This window comes from Gossypium arboreum, chromosome 4 (genome assembly GCF_025698485.1).
Source record: "Gossypium arboreum isolate Shixiya-1 chromosome 4, ASM2569848v2, whole genome shotgun sequence".
In the NCBI taxonomy this organism is placed as follows: Eukaryota; Viridiplantae; Streptophyta; class Magnoliopsida; order Malvales; family Malvaceae; genus Gossypium; species Gossypium arboreum.
Genome location: NC_069073.1, coordinates 54941231 through 54950337, shown reverse-complemented (window position 1 = coordinate 54950337; position 9107 = coordinate 54941231). Strand labels below are relative to the sequence as shown.

At 34.7% G+C, this 9107-nt stretch overlaps 1 non-coding gene across 1 annotated transcript; it reads left to right on the top strand.

Moving 5' to 3' along the window:
- The first annotated feature begins 494 nt into the window (after positions 1-494).
- Positions 495-601, top strand: LOC128292523 (small nucleolar RNA R71). Its single transcript, XR_008282508.1, has one exon. It is a non-coding gene; the product is annotated as a small nucleolar RNA R71 (small nucleolar RNA).
- Positions 602-9107: the final 8506 nt, after the last annotated feature.

Below are 9107 nucleotides of genomic sequence, written 5' to 3'. Positions count from 1 at the left end.
TTAGATTTAAGATTTTTTTTCAAAATTTTAAAAGATTATTTCGGCTATTTTCATGGGCAAATGGATTAGAAATTTGATTAAAAATAAAATTGAACAGTTGATTTTTTTAGTTTTGAACGAACTGCACAAATTGTTTAAAAAAATGCATTTGAAATTACAAAAAATTTTCCTTTTGGCCCATTTCGGTGGCCAATATAGCTTTCCAAATTTGGCCATAACGATTAGACTGGGTTTAGGGTGTTATAGAAGATATAGAAGATACATGAGCTAAGAGTAATGTAAGCGCGTCCACTTCATGTACTCCAACTACTCGTCTTCTTGAAGTTGCCCGACTTGTCAGCCATTGGTAATTGTTATTGGCTATCCTCTCGATGATTTTGTAAGCCTCATTATAATACTTTGACAAATGAGGTCCATTCACAGAAGCATCTACCACCAACCTTGTGTGTGCATTGAGACCATTATAAAACGTCTCCAACTGGATGCAATGTGGAATAATATGATAAGTGCACTTACGAATTAATTCTTTGAATCTCTCCCACACCTTGTATTGGGACTCGTCATCCAATTGTTGAAAAGTGGTGATCTCATTTCACAACTTAGCGTTTTTACTAGGTGGGAAATACTTGACCAAAAACTGCTCTGCTAATTTTTGCCAAGTTAAAATTGAATGTGGTGTCAACGAATTGAGCCATGCTCGTGCTTGATCTTGCAACAAGTATGGAAACAGCTTCAACCTCAATGTGTCTTCAGTCACACCAACTATCTTAAAAGAATCGCTTACCTCCATGAACAATCGAAGGTGAAGATGTGGATCTTCCGTGGTCATACCACTAAATTAGCTCATGGATTGAAGATTTGAAACATTATGAGCTTCAATTCAAATTGGGGTGCCTCGATATTTGGCCTCCTAATTCTCGGATTTAACTCATTGAAAAGGGGCACATCGTATTGTCTTATGGCACGATCCCTATCATCAGCAATAAGGATGGGATTGCGCATATGATTGGCTCCATTTCCTTGTCCATCATTTTGATTTCCAAGGTCCATTTCGGCTTGTCTCTGGGCTAATCGTTCACGTCTTCTTTGTCTAAATGTCTGGTCAATTTTAGGGTCTACCGATAATAAATTGATAATTTGATTTACGCTCATAAACTCCTGAAAATAAAACACAAAAAAAAGAATAAAGAATTAATTAGTAAAGTTATTAGTTAAATAAAAATAAAATAAAAACCAAATTACAAAGAATAATTTCACAAAAAAAATGATTAAGGCAACATTCCCTGGCAATGGCGCCAAAAACTTGTAACGTGTAGGTTTGTGCAAGTGTGCACAATCGTTATCAAGTAATAAGTAAAAACGTTATTGTCTCCACAGGGACTGTATATGTTAATCAATTAATTATAAAATTAGAGTTAACAATTTGGTGATAAAAACACAATATTTTTGAGTGGTGTGATGCAAAAATAATTACCAAATGTAAGATGATTCCCTAATGCAATTTTAATCTAAATGCAAAGTCTGAAGTGAAATGTTTGAAAGGATTTTAGTAGCAAAAACACAAAATTCAACAATCAATAACATGAATAGGCTAGGATAATTACATCATTCAACTTAATTCATTTTTCTCATGCTTAATAGTGTTCGGAAAATATTCCATGGCAACTCGATCTTTCATGAGTTTTAAAACCAAATTAAGCTCTTTCGAAATTTTTTACTTAGTAAAATATGCATTTTACTGATCATATTAAACTAAAGGTTTCTTCAAATTCAAGTAAGTAATAGGGACGGGTTAAGTTTGAAACAATTTAATCACAAAAACCTAAAAACTATGCAAGATAATAGAGCTCGTTAAAGATATTATGAACCTTTGATTTAGTCGATTAGGATCTAAATTAAGCATGCACTTTTCATCTATTGTGTCCATTAGCTTTCGTCTGGTTAGGATCACTCAGCTAATTCTAATACATCCAATCACGTATGAATGAAATGCATACTTGAGTTTAATTGAAAACATGATCGACTAAGGCATAAACACTATAAACATGATTTAAAAAAACTTCATTAAATTAATGCAATAATCCTAGCTAAATAGATTTAAGCTACCATTGTTGATGATAAGATAGCAAAGCACATTGCAAACATGATTAAAATCAAAGTAAGAAAGAATAAAGTCTATTGAATCAGTAGCCTCGTAAACTTTGATTAAAGATGTTTTCCCCTAATCCTCATACTGCTCCTTCGCTAATGGGTCCTCAAGGTGGCCAGCCAAGAGATGATATTAGCAAAGTTTTGCTACCTAAAAAAAGAACGAACTATGGGATGCTATGCACAGGAATGAAGAGAGGAAATGAGAGAATAGAAGAATGATATGAAATGAGATATGAGGGATTGAGTAAGGGATGAGAGTTATGTGAGATGGGAGTGGGTATTTATACTTGAGGTTGGTGGGAGAGTTTACTACAAATAGTGAAAAATGTCTCTCCATTTACTTCTTTACTTGGTCGGCCACACGTTGTGGAAAAGGGTGGATGATGGTTGTTTGATTCAAGCATGAAATCATGCTAGAATCAAGTAAGGGTTGGACGGTTTCAAGGGAAAACTTCATGGGCTCTTTTTTTATTTAATTTCAACTATAGGGACCTCCAATAAATATCCCAAAATTGATTTTTGGGCAGACAATATGCTTGTGTCGAATTGGGCTTGTCTTCCCCTTGTTTGCATGGTTTTGTGACCCATGAAATAATTAGACTTGTCCACCATGTAACATCATTTTTAACTGGGTCAAAGTAACAACTACATGACCCAATTTGCATGGTTTTGCTGTCTAAGTAGGGTAGAATTGCTAATGTCCATGCAAGAATTATAATAAGCTTCATATTATATCTACTTCATGGTCCCCCTACATAATAAAATATAACACATTAATAAATAACATGAAATAATTTAATTTATACACAAAATTAAGACAATAAAGAACATTTTTGCATTTTTTATAAATTCATGCCCATCATTGAAATATAAACAAAATTCACCTAATTAATTAACAAGTACTCGAAATTAATATTATTTGTAAGTTAAAAGGTGTTATAAACTGCTAAAAAACCTATATAAATTAGAGTTTACAAGGATCAAGGATTCCCTTCAATGGTATCACCATATCCCCTTGGGTATCGCGATATCCATCTACCAAGGAAGACCCCAAGTTTCAACACTGCTCGAGATATCACGATATCCCCTTCTGGGTATCGTGATATCACCTTCTTCAAGGAGGAAAACTTGGACAAAAAGGGAAACCTTTGTCTACTCTGCCCACCAATCACGTAAGGGACGTATAGGGGTATTTTTGGCATCTAAAAGTCATCAGAATACACTTCAAAACAACTAAAAATTTTTAAGGAGGAGAGATACACAAATTAGCTTAGTTTTAGGTCTAGATTCGAGGTTCTCTAGATTGAATTAATTTTTTGTAATTAAGTAAATATGTTTTTATTTTTAGGATATTTTTAGAATATTGTACAACAAAGCTTGGATTGTGCTACGAATGTTAGTATTTGTTACTTTTATTATTGGGGAAGAAAGGTGTTGGTTGTGGTTGGTAGTAGGTGCAGGATGAAGAATAAAAGAGAAAAAAGAGTTGGAAAATGAAAGGAAGTGAAATATTGTCATGGCAAAATGTTGGTTAGATTACCAACAAGGATGCCATGGCAATTCTAGGAAGATAACGCAACACTCAGTCCACGTCACTCTTAGCCAACTATACTTGTACTAAATAAACCATCCTAAAAAATATGAAGCAAAAAATGTGTGCTGAGAGGGAGAGACCTAGCCTATAAAGAAGAAAAGAGAAAAGAAAACAATGAGGTTTTTTAGAGAGAGAAGAATTGGAGAGTAGTTTTTCTCTCTGCATCAGATTCTCGTGAAAAATCTCAGAGAAAAGAGAGGAGACGGTAGCAACTTACAAAGGAGAAAAATTTCAGACATAATGAAAGAGAAGAGAAATCTACCCTGGGTTTTGCATCAAATCTTAGTATTAAAGTGAAAGCTAAAGTAGCGAGAGCTTCTTGCAGTTCTTCCTTTATTTTCTGATTTGAACTTTGTGATTCGTAACTTCAATGATGATGTTGAATGGTTTTATTTTGGATTTGAATGTCCAATCCATGAGCTAAATCTCATTGGGTTAGAATTATTTGTGTAACACCCCTCACCCGTATTCAATGCTGGAATGGGGTTACGGAGTATTACTAGACTTATAACACATATAACTGTACTTTTCTCATGCATTCAATCATTTCATACAATCATCATTCAATTTTTCCCTTAAAATAGCCTACGAGGCCATAAACATGCTTTAGGAGCGGTTCGGGACTAAACCGATAACTTAAAAAAATTCATGAAACTTTCAATTTTTTCTCAAAACAGAGGACACACGCCCGTGTGACCAAGCCATGTGTCTCATACGGTCATCACACACGCCTGTGTCACCAGCCGTGTGAAAATAGGGGTAGATACTGACTTGGGTCACACAGCCAACCACACGCCCGTGTGTCTAGCTCGTGTGCCTTTTGAAGTGGCCACACACGCCCGTGTACCAGGCCATGTACTAGGCAGTGCCAAAACTGTAGGGTATACTGACTTATGCAACACGGCAAAGTTACACGCCCGTGTGCTAGGCCATGTACCAATTAGGGGGTATACTGACTTGTACCACACGGCCGGTCACACGCCCGTGTGTAAAACCGTGTGGAGTATACTGACTTCATTTTAAAAACAACACCAGGGGACACACAGCCGTGTAACATGATCGTGTGTCGCACATGGCTGAGACACACGCTTGTGTCTCTGCCCGTTAGACAAAAATAGGCTATTTGCAAAGCCATTTTGGCAGCCTATGTATACATGCATGCACAAGCATAAATTACAACAATTTATAACCCAATAGGTGGCCAATCCACAACATTTCATACACATTTTATACCAATTCGACATAGTATTCAAATACCTAATTAATATCTTACATTTTCTATTTATATGTCTACTACATATCAAGGAAACATTTGCATATTTCCATTCTATCTACTACTTGCCAAAACATACCATATTTGAACACTTATACACAACCAAAACATTACACCAATTTAAGCCAAATAACATGGCTTTAACTTATACCACAACATGTACCAAAATCACTATCTCCAGCAACCATAACTATCATCTTTATAACTAGGCTATACATGCCATATTTACAAATATCCATGAGTTCAAAGGTACCAATCAGCAGCTGGATAGTGTGATGCGTAACTCTGACTTATCCGAATCGAGCGAGCTATCGAATATCTATAAAACATGGAAAAGAAACAAAGTAAGCTTTGTAGCTTAGTAAGCCCGTATAATTTAGAATTTAACTTACAATTTATACATAATCAAACAAATAAACCAAGTATATCAAATTCACTTGCCAAATGCCTATACAGAAGCATTCATCAACAAGTTAGTCACATAAGTGCATGTAATCATCCCTTATCTCAATTTAATACTCAATACATTGTATCATATCAAATTCACACATATCATGTACATCATTTATAACATTTCATTCTCAATCATATAAATAGTAATTTATTCGATAACACATAGCGTTTGTGTCTAGATTATCGTAAGTTGAACAAGGTTATAATAAACAATAAGTACCCTCTATCCAAGATCGAAGACTTGTTTGATCAATTAAGTGGGGATTTAATTTTCTCCAAGATCGATTTAAGGTCAAGGTTACTATTACTTTGGCACATATACTATGCCCATTCATTTATAACGTTAAGTGGGGATATGGTCATTATGAGTTTTGGTGATGCCATTTGGGTTGACAAATGTGCCGGTAGTATTTATGAACTTTATGAATAGGGTGTTCCAGCTATATTTGGATCAATTTGTTATAGTTTTTATTGATGATATACTGGTTTATTCTAGGAATGAAAGGGATCATGAGATGCATTTGAGAATTGTGTTGAGTACTTTACGTGAACATCAGTTATATGCAAAGTTCAGCAAATGTGAGTTCTTGCTGAAAGAAGAGCACTTCCTGGGACATGTTATCTCAGTGAAAGGTATTAAGGTAAACCCTGCTAACGTAAAGGCAATTCTGGAATGTGGCCCAAGAGTGTTTCTGAAGTCTACAGCTTCCTGAGGTTGGTTGGATACTACAAAAGGTTTGTGAAGGGTTTCTCAATAATAGTATCACCTCTCGCCAAGTTGTTGAGAAAAAAGGAAAGGTTTGTATGGAGTGATGAATGCCAACAAAGCTTTTAGGAATTGAAAGAAGTCCTGACTAAAACTCCAATATTAGCATATTCAAAGCCTAGTGTTGAGTACACAGTTTATACTGATGCCTCTCTAAATGGGTTAGGATGTGTCTTTATCCAAAAAGAAAAGGTCATAGCTTATGCAACATGCCAACTGAAACGTCACAAAAATAATTACCCTACGTATGATCTGGAGTTAGAAGCAGTATTCTTAGCACTGAAACTCTAAAGACATTATTTATATGGGGAAAGATGCCACATATTTTCTGATCACAAAAGTGTGAAGTAGTTGATGACCTAGAAGGATTTGAATATATGCCAAATAAGATGGCTGGAATTATTGAAAGACAATGATATGATCATTGAGTATCACCTAGGGAAAGCAAATGTTGTGGCAGATGCTTTGAGCAAAAAGACTGTGGCGGCCTTGATGTACCTTTGAGCTAAGTGACCATTTTTTATGGTAGAGCCCTGTTCGTAGAGCTAGTTGTAACACCAACCCATCTCTCTATTATATTAGAAGAACAAATAAAGGATGTCCAGTATGTTAAATTTAAATAAAATATGTTATCTGGCAAAGCAATGAACTTCAATATAGGCAAGGATGCGAGCTCAGGTTTAAGAATAAGGTGTATGTACTAGTAGGAAATGGGCTGAGAAAAGAACTGTTGAAGGAAGCTTATCAAGGACCTTTTTCACTTCAATCTAGTAGCATCAAGATGTACAGAGATCTGAAGAACTCCTATTAGTGGTCAGGTAAGAAGAAGGAACTTTTAGAGTAAGTCACAACTTGTCTAACTTGTCATAAGGTTAAGGAGATGTAACATCCCAAAATTGGGTCTAGTCGGAACAATGGTTTTGGGACCACAAATCCAATGTCAAAATATTTATTTTATGATTATTATGAGGCTTAGAATATGAAAGTAAGCATGTGTTAAAGTTTCATGAAGAAATTCTTAGTGTAAGGTGTCCAATTGGAAATTAGGGACCAAATTGAATAAATTACAAAACTTGGATTTTAGAAGCAATTTGCATGAAATTGCTTTAGATTATTAATTATAAGGTCTTAAAGAGTAATCTTCCCAATTTCTAAGTTTTTGAACAAAAATGGGCATGCATGGAAAATTTTGAAAGTTTAGTAAGGAAGGGCATTTTGGTCATTTGGTAATAAAATCAATAAAAAGGGGAAATGAAGGCAAAAATCAGCCATTCTTCTCCCTCTTGCTCTGAAATTCCAAGGGACACCATAGCTAGGGTTTCTTCACTTTCCAAACTCAATAGTAAGTGACTCATAGCCCCGTTTTTAACATTCTCTGTATTTTTGAGATCCTTGAAACATGTACTCTCCATTTCTACCTATATTTTAAGCTAGGGTGTGACATCCCTAATTTGACTCTAGTCAGGAAGTGGTTTCGAGACCACAAAACTGAGTCACACCGGTAATTGATTGTTATATTTCATGTCTATATTATGTTACAATTTGTGTGTGAAATTTTGATGCTTTGATTTTGTCAATTGAATGCGAATTTAATCAAAAGGGCTTATGTGAGAAACATTGAAAATGTGTTGGTTAATTTTTAAAATGGCCAAATTGTTGCATGGATTAAATATGGGGACTTGCATGTCAAAGTCCCCATTTTTCATGATAGTGGCCGGCCATGTTATGGATCAAAATATATTATATGTTAATATTTTATATAAAACAAAAGAAATAATGAATAAGGTTGATAAAATACTAGTTAGTGGAAAAAAAAAAAAGGGGTTAGCCTATGTATTCTCCTCCATTGCCGTAACTAGGGAAAGGAGAAGAAGAAAAGTCTTTGGGGAAGAAGGTTCGGCTAAGGTGGATAGCTAAAGTAAGGTAAGTTCAATGTCATTCTTGGAAAAACTTATGCACCATTTGGATGATTTGTTTCAATTCTACCTATTTTATGGTTTGAAGATAGGTTTTGTATGAGTTAAGTTTCGGTTATGGTGGATTGATCAATTGGGTTTTACAAGGAAAGTATGCCATGGCCGAATGTGTCTTGAAGAAGATGTCATATGCGCTTATTATAAGTATATGTGTATTCGCATAAGAGTATAAATGTTAATTAGTTTATATTTGAAGCCTTGAAGAGTAGGTTGTGGAAAATTAAAGTGTTGAAGGTTAAGTCTAAGTAGTTGGGAGTTAAAATGTTGGTGATTTAGGTACGGTCTTGGCATGAAAATATACTTATGGGAATGGTTATTCTACTTTTTCTAAAATGTCACTAAGTGCCTTTATGTTAAGGAAATATTCGCTATGTTACATATATGTAAGTTTAATTTATTCATGGTAACTTGGCATGTGGATTGGATATATGTTAGTTAATACATGCATTTGGAGGTGATGTGTTTAATAATTAGGTATATGGTTTGGTTTCATTATTGAGTATAAGGGTTAAGTGTTCTAAATTGCCTTTGATGTATACGTGGTTATATTGAAATATTAAAGCTATGTTAGCCAATTGAGGATTTCGGTCAAAATGTTAAATAAATCCGATTATGCATGGTATTAAGCTAGTATTATGTTCGTCGGTACATAAGTAGAGCATATGTATGATGTTTAACGTCGAGTTAATAACATCAATTGTACTTAATTGTATGGTATGCATGTATTAAATCGAATAGCTGAATTGATAAGTTATTTAATAAAATCTATTGTTGAATCAAGCTTAAGAGCAAAGAGGATCAAGTCGGATAGGAGAAAAGAGAAAATAAACGAATAGCCGTGGATATCTAGTCGTCGACCACTTCCGAGGTAAGTTTTAAGCGATTAAACGTTGA